The sequence below is a fragment of the Leucopleurus acutus genome (genome assembly GCF_964270905.1).
Source record: "Leucopleurus acutus genome assembly, chromosome: 3".
NCBI classification, from domain to species: Eukaryota; Metazoa; Chordata; class Mammalia; order Artiodactyla; family Delphinidae; genus Leucopleurus; species Leucopleurus acutus.
The window spans coordinates 10,317,614-10,334,010 of NC_139145.1; the positions used below are offsets into that span (position 1 = coordinate 10,317,614).

The 16,397-nt window shown below is 43.1% G+C and overlaps 1 pseudogene across 1 annotated transcript; it reads right to left on the reverse strand.

Annotated features, from left to right (window-relative positions):
* Positions 1-8,457: 8,457 nt before the first annotated feature.
* On the reverse strand, positions 8,458-14,124 carry LOC309959863 (ETS domain-containing protein Elk-4-like; annotated as a pseudogene). The gene is made up of 2 exons: positions 14,033-14,124; positions 8,458-9,794 (listed from the first exon to the last, which is right to left on the reverse strand). The product of its transcript is annotated as an ETS domain-containing protein Elk-4-like (transcript).
* Between the last annotated feature and the right edge of the window lie 2,273 nt (positions 14,125-16,397).

Consider the following 16,397-nt stretch of genomic DNA (forward strand, 5'->3'; position numbering starts at 1 on the left):
AGTGTGAAGTCCACAGCCACATCCTCTATGGTCACTGAGTCCTAAAATACCGAAAATATGTGTACACCGAGACACATGAGATTGACAGAACTAGACATCCACACTTCATTTATAGGAAGTTTACGTACGATTCTGTTATTTACAAAGTTATTCTATGACTTGATCATGAGAAACTTACTCTCCACACTTCCTCAATAATTTAGCAGCATCATGAAGAAATGAAAATTACACATTATCACTTATATCACAATGGCAGAGCCCAGAGAATGCAGGGAAATGACAGAAATACTGTACAAATAAAACAAATATCATTTTAAGAACATCAATTTCTTGTGAAAAAAATTCTTTCATCTTCTTCCTATGATGCTCCATTTACAGCATTTCATAAGGCAGAGGATCAAGACTCATGAGGCTTCAATGAATAGAAACACTGTCAAGAACTGGAAGCTTTTTCCTAGTCCCATCATCTAACATCAGAGTCCAGGTGCCTGGAGAAATCGAACTTTTAACAAATCCCAGCTGGCCACATTCTCCCAAAGTCCTCCAGGCCTTTAAAGAAATCAGATGCAGACGCCTGAATATATTCTTCTGGGGAACCATTGCCTTCTACTTGTGTAACAATTATCAAAGACTCTATTTTTCCTTTCTCTCTATATATAATTTGATGCAGCTAGAAAATTTGAAACTTAGAACTCACTCACGAGGAAAAAGCAATATTATATTAGACCACAAAATCCCTATACTCATGTGCCTCAGGGCTGCTTCCAGCCAAATTTTAGAACACACAGTGCAATTACATGCCAGAAAAACTCTTCTCATCACACCCTAACAGTATACCCTGGGCCTTACTGTCCTTAAGGAACAGTTTAAGAGCTACAGTTTGCAAGGGGGTTCACTGAGGTCCATAATAGTGTGATGGTGAATTTTCCCATGATTAGAAAATATGTATAGGTTTCATCAGTGGTTTTCTCCAACACAACATAAAGTCTCCATTCTGCAATTTCAGCTACAAGTGTTGGGCATGCAGCCACACTGGCTACTGTCAGGTGAAAATCTAGTTCTGGGATTTATGAATTTAGAAGCTGTGATTCTTAATCTCACAAGAAGAGAATTTAAAAGCTTGAAATAAACAAGTCCTCCCAGAGACCTAAGAGCACTGACTTCAAAGGGCAAACCAATGTCCTAAAACTGGAAAAAAGAAAAGATGTTTTTAAAATATGACCCAAATATTCAGTTCTTAATGCCTATACCCAAAAGAATCTGTTTCACCAGAGTCTAACAAAAAGACCAAAAAGAACTAAAAGATACAACACAATATTTATGAAGCCTGGCATGACCTTCTTTAACACAAAACTTAAGATACACATAATGAAATTAACTAAAGGAAAAGAAAGAAAGAAATAGAACATGTAAGTAACAACTAAGAGTTTTCTAAAATTAATGATAGACAATACCTATAGGTTCACGAAGCTCAGTGAACAGAAAACATGAAAACACAGAAATGGAGATCAAAGTATATCATATTCAAACTAGGGAAAAAACGAAGAGAATACACTGTAAGAAGCTAGAGAGAAAAATGTAAAATGCAAAAGTAATAAACTCTTGGAAAATATCACAGAACAAAATCTAGGTCACCTTGGGTTTGGTAACAAATTATCAAGTATAACAACATTCACAAGATTTATAAAAGGAAAAAAAAGTGTAATTTCACTTCATTATAATGAAAAATGCCTCTTTCAAGAGAAAGTGTAAAGAGAGTGAAAATCACAGAATAGGAGAAAATCCTTACAAAACACATACATGATAAATGACTGGTATTCAAAATATCTAAAGTATTATTGTCAAAGTAAGAAGACAAACCACCAATGAAAAACTGGCCGAATATCTAACAAACAGCTTCCCAAAGAAGACACACAGAAGGGAAACAGGAAATATGAAAATGTGCTCAACGTCAAATGTCAATGGGAAATTGCAAATGAAACAATGAGATATCACTACACACTTATTTAATGGCTAAAATGCAAAACACTCAGAACAACAAATATTGGTGAAAAGGTGAAGAAAATCCTCATTCATTGCTGGGGGAAATGGAATTTGGTAGCCCTACAGTGGAAGACAGGAGCTTCCTTTCAAAACACTACATACTGAGTAAGATCCAGCAATCACACTCCTTGCTATCTGTCCAAATGACTTCAACTCTTATAGCTCTTAGGTTCACATGAAACCCATACACGAATACCTGTAGGGGCTTTATTCATAACTGGCATAAGTCAGAGGCAAGCAAGATATCTTTCAAGAGTCAAATAAATAATGAGCGGTATAGCCATACGATGAAATACTGTTCACTGATGAAAAGAAATGAGGTAGAGCTATGAAAACACATGGAGGAAGCATAAAAGGATATTGCTAAGTGAAAGAACCCAATCTGACAAAGCTATATACTACATGATTCCAAGTATATGACATTCTGGAAAAGACAAAAGCATGAGACAGGAAAATGATCTTTGGTTCTGCAGGATTTTGGGATTAGAGGAAGAGATGAATCAATCTCTGAAGCAGAGAGGAAGTTTAGGAAAGTAAAATTACACTATATGTGCAGAAATGATTAATACATGTTATTATACATTTGCAAAATCCATACATTATGCAACACAAAAAGTCAACGCTAATGTCACCTGCCCATTTAAATGCATCAGTATTGGTTCAGTAATTGTAACAAATGGACCAGTCATACAAGATTTAAAGAATAATGACTACTGTGTGGATGCCGAGGCGTTATTTGGGAACTCTGTAATTTCTGATCAGCTTCCTAGTAAACCTAAAAAAAGCTGGTCTATTTTAAAAAAAGAGCACTGACTCATTACAACTCACCCTGATGACTGCCTGATGTTTGGTTAGGTGTGGCGACAGTTGGTTTTGGTTCTTCATCAAGGCTGTCTCAACTAAGGGATGAAGGGCAGCAACTCTCCACTGAGCTCCATCATGTTCCAGGGTGTACTGTCATCTTTAGTCTATTCACTCCCCAGAGCTGTGCATTCAGTGAATCCCAGGCAGCTACCCAGGGAACCAAGGTGTTGGAGAGGGTGGCTCCAACAGCACCACAGCATCTTTCAAAGGACTGAAGAAAGAAATGTCATCTCTCCAAGGGAGCATAAGCCCAACGGCCAAGGTTTGGCTCCATCGTATCACAAGTAGGTGTCAGTGGCCGAGCTGAGCTCCTGGGGTGCTGTTTCCAGTACCAAAGCCATAATAGGCACCTGAGTGGAGTCCTCTGTTTGTAAGAGATCCCAGTATGGGGGGATAATTGCAGCTTTAATGGCATATTAATGTGAGACCTAGGACAGTGCCTTGCATCAGAAGCCTATGGCCAACTTAAGGCCCTCCTCAGAGAAACTCCCATCACTGCTTGCAGGGCTAGAGGCCTCCTCATGACACTGATTGCCTTATAGAGCTTAAGAAACCCGAGTTCAAGTTGGGTTTGAACAAATCCCTTTGCTGTGCCAAGCTGAGACGGTGAGTGTTGTCGACCGTAACCGAGAGGCTAAGGATCTTTGTTGCAACAGATGCAGGGGCAACAGCCTCAGAGTTACTTAAAAGTTTTGGTGAGCCTTCTGGAATCTCACCACTTACAGGCTGCCTTCCCCTGTCTCTTCTCTTTCACTTTCGCTGAAATAACGGCTCTTTTGAAAGTAGTGACTGTCTTTTGGGCTCACCTCATTCACAGGGTATAATCATCCTCCTACTCTCCCAGTCCTACCCTCAACACTAATGTCTGGGCAAACCCAGCCTCAGTCACACCTTCACTCTAAACACAGATAGGTTCCATCTCAGACATCAACCCAGAACCACAGGAAGGAGGGCCCCATTCCTGCTCCCAAAGTACAAAAAACTGACAGAAACTTTCAACTCAGCATCCTCCCTGTATACAGCCCAGGCTTGGTGGGGTCAGCAGTGCAACACAGGGCAGCACAGGGCACAGGAAAATCTCCCCAGCAAACAGCAGCTCACAGAGCAGGAGCCTCCACACTTTCTTATCAGCCTGTCCAAGTAAGAGGCATGAGGGGAAAGGTAGGGGGTGAGGCTTAACTTTCAGTAGTGAAACAACAAATATGTGGGTCCCAAATAATCATTACTAGAATAAAAACTTTAAGAAAAACAGGCATTTTCACTGGATTGTTTTATATAAAAAAACACTAAAAAGATGATGAAGGCTTAATCAAAACTGGTTATCTGAGCGTGGCTGGCATTAAGAGCAGAGAAGTGCGGCAACATGTGGGCAGGGAGTCTTAATTTCTTCCCTTAGGAATTTAATTTTAACCATTCTATATAGAAAACCACTGCAAGATTTGATCCTTTAAACAGTAATGGATATAAAAGTGTAAACCACAAAAAAATGAAAACTCCCTTTCTAACTAAAGGCACACAGGGTATTATAGGTTTTCTCTCCATTACAGTAAACGTTGGAGATATTTTCAGAAATAAGTGGCATATTACACTGTATTTTAGGTTTGCAATTAAGCCTTAAATGGACTAGGAATTTGAAAGATTGACATAAACTTTGAGGTGTTTTCCTCATATCAATTGAAATAGAATTTGTTTCTTCTTTTCTCCCACATCCATTAAAATAGAAATTCATTTGCTTTAGGAATACTAGAGGACTTTTAATTGTTAAAGTTCTCTAGGGACAGGCACTTACAAACACTGACCTAAAAATGGAAAAGCACCTGAGAACTTAAATGCACCCATTTCACGTCTTGAGGTTCTCTTGTCTAAATGAAACAAAAATTCTGCTTGACCTCACAATTTTCTTGCCTTAGATGGTATTTGTTAATCAACATAGATTTTAAAAGCCCAAGTGTTAATGGAAAATAGAATCAAAGGGCTGTAATCTTGAATGGATAAAGGAATCCAAGAAAAGAAACACAAATATTGGAATCAAAACATACAAGCAGACTGTGTCCGTACAATTCGGAAGCCCATATTCAGAAAGTTGAACATCTTTACAGACTTGAGAGTCTAGATAAGCCCGGTTGAGATAAAACTCCTGTAAACGGTCAGTCCCTCAATGAGGGCAGGGACACCTGGGCAGCCACAGGAATAAACTCTGGGAGCTCCACAAACCCTCCCCAGTCCTGTAAGCAGGGAAGCTCTCCCTACCCCAGGCTTCCATTATCACAAGTCAGGAAACTCTAAGCCTGATTCAGGTTAAGGTTCTGATCCAAATGGACTCCCATATTCATAAACCCTTTGTCCACGAGACAGAACACCTCATCCTCACAGACTTCTCAATGGGCACAAATTACACTCTGAGTGCACCTATTATCATGGAGGGACCACTCAAATATAACATTTAAAATGCCTAGGCTAGGGCTTTCCTGGTGGCGCAGTGGTTGAGAGTCCGCCAGCCGATGCAGGGGACACGGGTTCATGCCCCGGTCCAGGAAGATGCCACATGCCGCAGAGCGGCTGGGCCCGTGAGTCATAGCCGCTGAGCCTGCGCGTCCGGAGCCTGTGCTCCGCAACGAGAGAGGCCACAACAGTGAGAGGCCCGAGTACCGCAAAAAAAAAAAAAAAATGCCTACACTAAAGGAAATGACAAGTACCACTCTGAAAGGGCAACATCCCTATACCCTTGTGAACTTGCACCCCCAGATTTCAGGGCTCTGCAGCTTCTCACAGTATAAGGACTACCATTGGTGGGTGTGAGCAGGTAGGATTGGGCAGGAGGAGGATGTCCAGGAAGATCCACTTCCCTGTGCAGGCTCAAAGGGGGCCTTAGTTTGAAGATACTGACTTCAGGCTCTGCTCCCCACTACAGGCGCTCTCAACCACTACTGATATTTTATGTAAGATACCCAGAAAGGCAAATATATAGAATCAGAAAATAGATTAGTGATTTCCTAGGCCTCGGGATGAGAAGGGAGAGTTACTGCTAATGGACATGAGGTTCATTTTGGGAGTGATGGAAATGTCTTAAAATTAGTGTGGTGACAGTAGAACAAGTCTTTAAATACGGTAAGCACCAGTGATCATTTAAATACAGAAACCCTGTTTGGACAATTCAGCAAAATCACTCAAACCCAGTGTGTATGTGGAAATGAGAGAAGAAAATTCTCAGCCACTTTTATTAATTCACCCAGAAAACCCCAAGTGATCTATTACTTTCAGGAAAAATATGTCAGTCATTTATTATTTCCAAGGCAAGTTTAATTAGTACGTAAGTAATCACACTTGAATACTTTTTGTCTCCAAGTCTAAATCCTGACATTTCATTTGAAATCAACCAACAGTAAAGGAGACTCCAAAAGAACTCACCTTACTCAGGGAATTAAAAAAAGTGAAACAAAAATTCTTAACAACTGGAATGTAATACTGAAAATTTTTTCCCCCTGAAATTCAACTCTCTTACCTCTTTGGAAATATTTTACATGGTCTTTCAAGCTCTATTAATTAAATACATTTTACACTATTGAAAAGAAAAACTTAAATAAGTGAATAAATCTTTTGAAGGGGACTAACCCAGGGACGGGCAGTGGTCACAGCACAGATCGTCCAGAAAAGTTTCATAAAAAACCTCGACAAAAGGACTTCCCATAGGATGTCTCTTCCCAGAAAAAAAAAAAAAAACGGGGAGGAGAAAGAATTTCATACACCTACTTCCAAGTAGTTATTCTTGGCTTCCCGCTCCTGTAAAACATACACCGACCGCCCCCTTTCCCAATGCAATCCACGACTCTGCGCAAATAGTAAAAACAATTAAAATATTGGGTTTGTATGAAATGGACCACGGAAGATGAACAGTTGACAGACGATGTGAATCGGAGAGGGGAAACTGACGTTGTGAAGACGGGGAATAACATGGAAATGTAATGATTTACTACAAGCCCTACAAAGAGCTACTCTGCTGGGGGATCTTTGATTTGAGACTTTGCTTCCCAAACATTTGGAAAACTCAGAGGAAAACGGGTGCCCCCTGGGCAGCAAGGAGGGGCTGGGACCCGTCAGGAAACAGATAATCCCAGGACCGAATCCTGGAGAACGAGTCACGATTGTCACCTGAAGACGGCGCCCGAGTTCACAGCACAATCCGGGAGACAAGAGGGGCTGCGGGCGCAGAGCCGCGCAGAGAGACGCCGGGGCGGAAGTTCCTGCACGAAGTGACAGAACAGGACGCCTGGGGTCCCGGCTGCCGGGCCAATCCCCACGCTGCGAGCCGGAGGGGACAGAGGTACGAGCGGCGCCGCAGGCCCCGCGTATCCGTAGACTCCGGCGTGGAGCGCTAGGAGGCCGTGTCAAAAAGATGGCCGGCTTCAGCCGATTTCGACCAGTCCCTCCGCGGCGGCCGCAGCCTGGGGCACCACACTCACCATTTCGAGGTTTCCTGAGTCTGAGTCCTTCCTAACGACTCCAAAGACCCGTGCAGATACGTGACATGGAGGGCTCTCCAGGGGTAGTGACCCGCACACAGCCAGCGGCTCTAGGCGCAATTGGAGAAAGAAATGACGTCCACGCCAGTGCAGAGCATCGCCCCACCCACCTGCCTCAGCGGCCTCCCGGTTGGACAGATTTCCAATACCCCGCCCCCTCGTGCCTGAGTGACAACCTGCGGGAGGAAGGCTGACTCAGTTGAATCACTTAGCGCCGCTGGGATCGAATCTGTCCTCGCCTGGCACTTAAAGTTTGTAACAGAAATTTTCCCTGGCCTGGGATTCCCTGGCATGGAACCGTGCTTCTTGTTAAGAAAGGCAGACACTTAGATGTGAACTCACCGTTTGTAATAAAGAGGCTGGCTCCAGTTTCACCTTTGCGTCTTGACAGCGCTGAGCCTTCCACCCATCCCTCCCCATCCCCACTCATTAGGTACTTAAGCTAAAGAATCCCAGAGCACTTGGCTTTGGTAGGAGGTCTGAATCACTCAGTCCTAGCTGGGTGCCAGGACAAATCTCAGTAAAACCACAAGCTGTGAGGTGTGTGCATCAACTTCTCAGCTGTACATTTTACACTAGAAGGAAATTTATTTTAGATTAGTGTTCCCTGTGTGCCTATAAAACTTTGAAATGTCAACAGCTATAATATATATAAGGCAATTGTATTCCCATTTTCACTGATAGAAGAAAAACAGTAAGTTGTACTTAACATTGGAGTGTACCTGGAAACTCTTCCTGCCCCCCACCCGCAGCTGTACTGAGGGATAACTGACTAATAAAGCTGCATTTAAAGATGACAACATGATGATCTGATACACTTATACTGTATAGTATAATTGAAATGTAGGAAGAGAGTGAATCTTTCTATTTTTTTGAGGGACTCCTAAATAAGCCTTTTAATGGGAAATGGCAGAAATAACAATAGACTATTATCATTGTGGAAGTATCAATTGCGCACTTTAAAAGTATTCTTGTTCGATGTCTGTCTGTTTCTTTATTCCTTGGTTCTCTCATTCCACAAGTGCATAGGTTATTTTTTCTGTAGATCTGGGGAAAATGGGCCAGGGGTGGAAGGTCCATCCAGGCTAGACAGTGAACAGACCATGACTGTTCAGCACAGAAGGAAACTTGAAAAGTGTTTTAGCACCTTGAAGTCTGGCTGGACTTAGGGGAGCAACAGGGCTGAGAATACTCCAAAAGTAGATACTGGAGAGCAAGGGACTCCAAGACAGTAAGATGGGTGTCTGTGAAAATAGTGCTGGCCTAAGAAAAGCTCTAGGGAGAGATGGGTTTAATATTATCGGTGGGCTTGGATCACTACTTGTGATCATGAGGGTTGGTGCCAGCTCTAACCCTTTGGGTTTCTTGGACCTTGATGAATTATTTTTTCCTTTTCTGGCAAAGCTGAATCCTGGTCTTTAGGCTCCAGTGACAAGTTATCTGGAATTTCCATTGGCTGAGAAGCCACTAATTCCCTGTCTGCGTCCATGTCTGCGTCCATGTCTGGGTCCATGTCTGGGTTGGAACTCAGCGGTAGTGAAGGTGTTCTAGGAGGTTCCTGAAAAGGGCAAACGGACGAAATAGGAGGTGTGGTGGTAAAAGCAGCAGTTGTGCTGGATGCAGAAGTTGGTGTTTCTAGGGAAGGCAGTTTGGGGGAATATAAACTCTCCAACGCTTGGATAGTTTCCTTGGAAGATGGAGAAATACTTGGGTCAGTTGAATTGACGGCAGCAAGAGTTTCTGCTGGTGGCTTTTTGGAAGGTGTTACAAATTTGATAACAGAGGGGATTTTTTTCTCTGCAAATTTCTCAGCTGGATTCTCAACCTTTATAGATTTGAAAAGCTTCCTATTGGAGGAGTTCAAAGATTTGAGGGTAAATGAAGAATATAAGCCAGAGTGTCTGTAGTCACTGCAGCTAGGGGTCTTTGCACCAGGCTGCGGTGGCTTCTTTTTCCCTCCATTCTCCTCATCTATGGATCTCTCGCTGCTGACTTCACTGATGCGTAAAGCTTCAGTCTCCCTCAAGCCTGCCCACTGGCATAGGAACCGTATTCAAAATCTCTGGGTGCGAGACAAACTTGTACACAAACTTCTGACCCCTCACGTTTTCAATGATATTCTTCATATAATAGTATCTGAGGGATCGGCTGTGTTTGTCATAATTCATGTTAGGCTTGTTCTTTTGAATCCCTCAGAGACGAGCCACCTCTTCTGCCTGCAAATGCTTGAACTCCCCATCATTAGAAGTCCAGCAGATCATGTGATCGTTCTGAGGCTCCTTTAGGAGCTGAAGGAGGAACTGCCACAGGGTGATGGCATTGTTAACAGCAATGAAGGAGGCCACTTGCGAGGCTGCCTCAGGGTCTCTGCCTCAAACATCATGCTTCTCTCCACCGGCCACCTCCTAACATTGAGAACTCAAGGACAGTGAGGCAGCCACTGACACCCCCGTGGTGGAGCCAGATATAAGACTTTAATTTATTTAAGAAAATGAATACCCTCTTAAATGACATTAAACACACAAAAAAACAGCATCACAAATGTTCGTAGGCCATATCAATTGGAAGTCTCAATCTCAGTTAACAATGTCAATACTCAAGCCCACATCATATATATATATATATATAAAATTTGTAATGGTTACAAAACTGAAGATGAACCATATCCATATTTTATCTTTATGGTGAATCTTTGCTGATAATCAAGGAAAGCAGGACTTTCTATATTGCTACCCTCTATTTACTTACACAAGAAAGCAGATCCTGAAACAGTGTTTAAGGTGTATTATGTGGTGGAAATACAAGTGATCAATAGTGACATCTTCATTTACTGAGGCAGACTTTGATATAAGAAGAGGGATGTGATAGGACCATAAAATGTAGAGTTGGAGATATCCTCCCTGAAGGTTAAATCAGGAACTAGGTATTCCAGAATTCATCCCCTTTATGGTTCCATGGTAGAATTCACCAATAGCCTCTTTTGCATGAGATTTAGAAAGCTGATGTGAAGAAGGCGTTAGTCAGATTTCTGAGCCATCATACAGATAGAGACAGATACATCGGAGTCAAGGACACCATCTTCCAGCTTATTTTTCAGATTCTTTGCTTTCCTAATTAAGAGTATTCTCAGGGGCTTCCCTGGTGGCGCGTGGTTGAGAGTCCACCTGCCGATGCAGGGGACACAGGTTCATGCCCTGGTCTGGGAGGATCCCACATGCCGCGGAGCGGCTGGGCCCATGAGCCATGGCCGCTGAGCCTGGTGTGTCTGGAGCCCGTGCTCCGTAACAGGAGAGGCCACAGCAGTGAGAGGCCCTCGTACCGCAAAAAAAAAAAAAAAGTATTCTCAAACCCACCAATGATTTATTTGACTCCATTTTCATAGAGGTGTAGCTTTCCACTGATGTCTTTATACGAGCCATATGAACAATCCACTGGGATTTAGATTTTTCTGTAAGGCCTTTTGTGTCCAACAGGAAACTATTCAGACTTTACTGCTTGGGAATATTCTCCGATTCTCTTCTACTTTATATTCACATAAGTCTTAATTGCATAGGAAACACCTTATTCTGTCAATAGTGCTAATGAGCATGTTTTCTTTTTTTTTAATTTATTTATTTTTGGCTGCATTGGGTCTTCGTTGATGTGCGCGGGCTTTCTCTAGTTGAAGCCAGTGGGGACTACTCTTGGTTGCGGGCTTCTTGTTGCTGTGGCTTCTCTTGTTGCTAGGCGCGTGGGCTTCAGTAGTTCTGGCGTGCGGGCTCTAGAGCACAGGCTCAGTAGTTGTGGCACATGGGCTTAGTTACTCTGCAGCATGTGGGATCTTCCCAGACCAGGGCTCGAACCCGTGTCCCCTGCATTGGCAGGAAGATTCTTAAACACTGCGCCACCAGGCAAGTCCCTAAAGCTAATATTTTTAATGATGGAAGGTTGGATGCTTTCACCTGAAGATAAGGAACACAACAAGGATATCTGGTCTTGCCACTTCTACTTGAGAACGTACTGGAGATTTTAGCCAAAACCGTTATACAAGAAAAGGCAATAAAACACCTAAAGATTGGTTAGGAAGTTGTAAAACTATTTCTACTTCCAGATTGGCTATCGTCTATTCAGATAAATGTAAAGAATCTAGTTTCAAAAAACAAAACAGGGGCTTCCCTGGTGGCGCAGTGGTTGAGAGTCCGCCTGCTGATGCAGGGGACACCGGTTCATGCCCCAGTCTGGGAAGATCCCACATGCCGCGGAGCGGCTGGGCCCGTGAGCCATGGCTGCTGAGACTGCGCGCCTGGAGCCTGTGCTCCGCAGCGGGAGAGACCACAACAGTGAGAGGCCCGCGTACCACACACACAAAAAATAATAATAATAAATAAAAATTAAAAAAAAAATCAGTGGTGGTCAGTAGCAGTGTGCCTGGGAGCAGAGGCCTGAGGTCAGTGTCTCCAAGTACTGTGTCCTGGGATAGAACTTATGCATTTGGGAGCTTATTTTAGTCACAGCCTTAAACTGAGTCCTGATGAGTTTTCTCACTGTGGGAATGGAATTCTGAGAAAGGGAGTGGTTCCATTATTACCCAGAGAGAGGAGGGAGAGAGTTTATTCCTGTGGCTGCTCGGCTGGCCCCCACCCTCCTCCACCAGGGACTGACCTGGTCCAGCAGTTCTGTCTCAACCAGGAGAGCCTAGCATGTGTTAAACTTTCTGAACGTGGCTCCTTTTGTCCTGTGGGTTGCTGGCTACTTATCTGTACTGATTCCAATATTTGTGTTTCTTTCTTTGGATTCTTTTATCCATTGAATAGTGCAGCCATTTGGCTCTAGTTTCCCTTAGTACTATATAATTAATTCCCAGTGTGAGAAATAACATTTTTGGTTTGGGGGGGCTTAAAAATCTAGGTTGATTGAGAGAAATGTTGTCAGCAAGGAAAGAAAATTGTGGAACTAAATAGAATTTTTGTTCCTTTTAGGCAAGAGAACCTCAAGATGTGAGATGAATGTTTAAGTTTTCAGGTACATGTTTGATTTTCAGATCAATGTTTGTATATGCATGTCCCTAGAGAACATTGAAATTTAAAAGGCTAAAGCAATTGATTTCCTTTTTTAATTGATGTGAGGATAACTAGTCAAAGCTTATGTAAATCTTTGAAAATCCTGCTACGTTTAAGGAGCTAAACCCAAGCCTCTACTGCATTATAATATTCTACTTATTCCTGAAAATAACCCCCATGAAAGATAGAGTGGAAGGATAAGCCAGGATGTACCTTGTCGTTTTAGTTAGCAGAGATTTGAAATTTTTCCTTTCCTGAAAAATTTATGGTTTATACTTTAGTAATTGTGTTTAAAGGAATTAAATCTTAGAATGGTTTTTTATATACAAAGGGTGAGAAATATTGGTAAATAGTAAATCATTGTATATATAAATTTTTCTGTTTATTTCAAAGTAACTCTGTAAGATAGGAAATTCTATTTCTAAATTGTAACTCACCACCAACATACCCTGGTTTCCTTCAGCACTGTTACTCCAGCCACCCCCAACATACACTTTTGATTATTTATTGAGCCTCCTGTGTTTTTTTATATAAGAACAGGCAATTGGGAATGCATATATTTGTTGCCCACCTTCGTCTTTGTAATGAGTAGTTGGAATCTGCAGAGTTGATGTTTGCTGACAGCTTACCACCCCAATCCCCCCCACCCCCGCCACCCGTCTCTCCCTCTTCCCCTTGTGTCCCCACCTGGACAAGCTGTTAAGAAAGTCCTGGGGCTCCCTCCTCTGGCACTGGCTTCAGATACCAACTGCACAAGCAGAACTCTTTCCCTGCCCTCGCCCCCGCCTCAAAGATTTTTTCCTTGCGCAAACTATTAAAGTTTGAGCCTGATTAACAGGCCCCCGAACCTCCTAGGCCTATTTGTGTAGTTCTTTGTAAATCCACTTTTAGTAAGAACCCTGCTTTGTCAGTTGAACCAGAATCCCCCTACCCCCCATATCTGATCGCGTTCCCCCACTTTCATCACCCCTCAAGTGATGTGTGATCACCCTGGCCTGTCTTCAGTACAATCCTGTTAGGTCCGTTTAGTCAGAACCCCCTAACTCCTGACTATTTCTTTTAATATTCCATCCCCACCTTGACCTCTGGCCATGAATTCCCACTCGCCCATACTGTATTCAGTGTTGAGCCCAAACTCATTTTTCACCCCCTGTGAAATCCCATTGCAGTGGTCTCTATACCTGTCACAGTGGTTCTGGGTAAAATTTGCTTTACCCTCTTTGACAAGTGTCATTGAATATTTTTTTCTTTAACACCCCCTAGCCATGATAAAAACCCAGGCCAGGATCCTTTCCTTGCTTGCTGAAGCCATTTCAGAGCTGCTTGAGAGGCGGTTCCTGCTCTCTTCTGAGACTCCAATTGTGTCATAAGCCTCATCCTACCCTGTGTGTGTATGTGTGTGTGTGTGTGTGTGTGTGTGTGTGTGTATGTGTGTGTATGTGTATGATATACCAGCATCAGTCTCAACATGGGAACCACACCTCTGCAGATAACCATAACAGTTGGTGCCGTAAGCGGCATGTTCAGACATGACCACCACTCATGGGTCTGTCTGTCTTCTCTTGCTGTGACTCGCACACCTGCTCTGCTGTCTGATGGCGGCTGGCACTGTGGGCTGCTGGGGAGCTTGTGCTGTGAGCTGTGCTGCCCTGTTCCATTGTTAACCCCACCAGGACTCAGTTCTATGATCAGCTGACCAGTGTTGAAAGTTTCAAGAATTCCTAAGCCTTTGGGAGCAGGAATATGGGGTTGGGGCTCTTGAAGGAATCCTGGGTTGATGTCTGTGCCAGTGTATATCTGTGTGTTAGAGAGAAACTGTGACAGAGGCTGGGTTAGTCCCAGCATACCCTGGAGGTGGTGGGAGAGAGGGACTATACCCTGTGCAAGAGGTGAGCCCATCAGATCCTTGTTCCCGAAACAGCTGTCATTTAAAATGAGAAAGAGGGGCTTCCCTGGTGGTGCAGTGGCTAAGAATCTGCCTGCCAATGCAGGGGACACGGGTTCGAGCTCTGGTCTGGGAAGATCCCACGTGCCGCGGAGCAACTAAGCCCGTGCGCCACAACTACTGAGCCTGCGCTCTAGAGCCTGCGAGCCACAACTACTGAGCCCGTGCGCCACAACTACTGAAGCCCGAGCGCCTAGAGCCCATGCTCCACAACAAGAGAAACCACTGCAATGAGAAGGCTGCGCACTGCAACGAAGAGTAGCCCCCGCTTGCCGCAGCTAGAGAAAGCCCGTGCACAGCAATGAAGACCCAACACAGCCAAAAATAAATAAAATAAATAAATTTTAAAAAATAATAAATGAGAAAGAGAAGGGAGGGGAACGGCAGCCATTAGATGGCAGGCCAAGTCCATACTCCTTATACAGAGACTCACCAGGACCCTTCTCACCAGGACCAAGTTCTTCTGTTGCTACTGCCCCTGCCTCTACTGCAGCTAAGATCCTGACAGTCCAAGTTATATTGGGGACAACACTCATGGCACCCCTGTGGAACAGCAAAGGGATTAGTTCAAACCTGACTTAAGCCTGGGGTCCTTAAATTCTGTAAAGCAACCAGTTGTCATGCGGAAAGCTTCTAATCCCGGTGGTGTTGATATGAGGCCCTCTAGAGGAGAAAAATATATAAATACCAGGGTAGAGAGGACACCCCTCCCCCAAGGTATATCCAGTGACACAAAAAACAAACAAGAGAGAGGGAATCAAAGAAAAAAAAAAAAAAAGGAAAGGCCTGCAATTTGACCCACTGGAAATCCAAAATATACTAAAAGAATTTATACAACAAAAGAGATAAAGGGGTACTGTTTGGTTTCTGGGGCCTCTACAACATAGGTTCTGAATTAATTTTGCCATCTGCTGTAATGCACTAATTCACAAACCTTCATGCAACTAATCAATACCAGTTCTCAGATTACAGTCATATTGGGATCCTACTAAATTTAAGGAAGGTACCCCGCGGTAATCTTAGGGGAATTACTGAATATAAGATAGGAAACAAATAGGCATGTCTCACCTTAACTATCAGCCAGCTCTTCTCTTGCCTAAATTCCTCATGGTCATAGCAAGCATTGTCCTAAAGTACAGGAAAACTCTGAACCAGTGATTCAAAAATTAAAATTAAATTAAATCTTTGCCACTTCCAAATTGGCTTCACAGAATGGGACCCCACAGACCTTATCCTCCAAGTAAATTATGTAACATGGCCCAAGGTTAATTAAACAGAGCCTTGAAGGATTGGAAAACATTATACAAAAGTTATTTAGTGAAGAGGTGATTATCCCCTCTTAAAAGGAGAAGTAAAGGTACTTCTCCTTTTAACAGCCAATTTCACCTATTCTTCAACCTGGAAAAATGAATGACACCTCACAATGGATTACTGCAAACTTGAGGCTGTGGTTACATCAAATACGCACCTATTTTTTAGTTTCCAACATTATGGAAAGTACTAACTCCATCCAATCAGCAAGTGGTAAATATCCTGCTGTCATAGGATTGGATGGAGTTGGCTAAGTCTTTTCTGTTCAGTGCCTGTTTCCACAGCCTGTCAGCAGCAGATAGCCTTCACCTCTAAAGGGACATGAACACCTTTACTGGTTACCCTCCAGTAACCTCAGTACCATTGCCACTGCACACAGTCTCTGCAGGTATAGTCTGACCTGCATCCACCAGGCTCCATGAGCAGAGGTATAACATTACATTAATGACATCTCTTTGAGGAAGTTTATTTAACATTCATTCGGGACATACAGATATTGAAAAAGGGAACTCATGAAAAGTGGATGGGCCATTAGCTCACACATACTGTGAGGCCCTGATACCATGATTAAATTTCTAAAAATTATTTGGTAAATTCCCTCCCTGACACCATGAAGAAAGATCGTCCTTCTCAGCACCCACAGCATCTCCTAGGTTGTTATGATGTTTGAAGGCA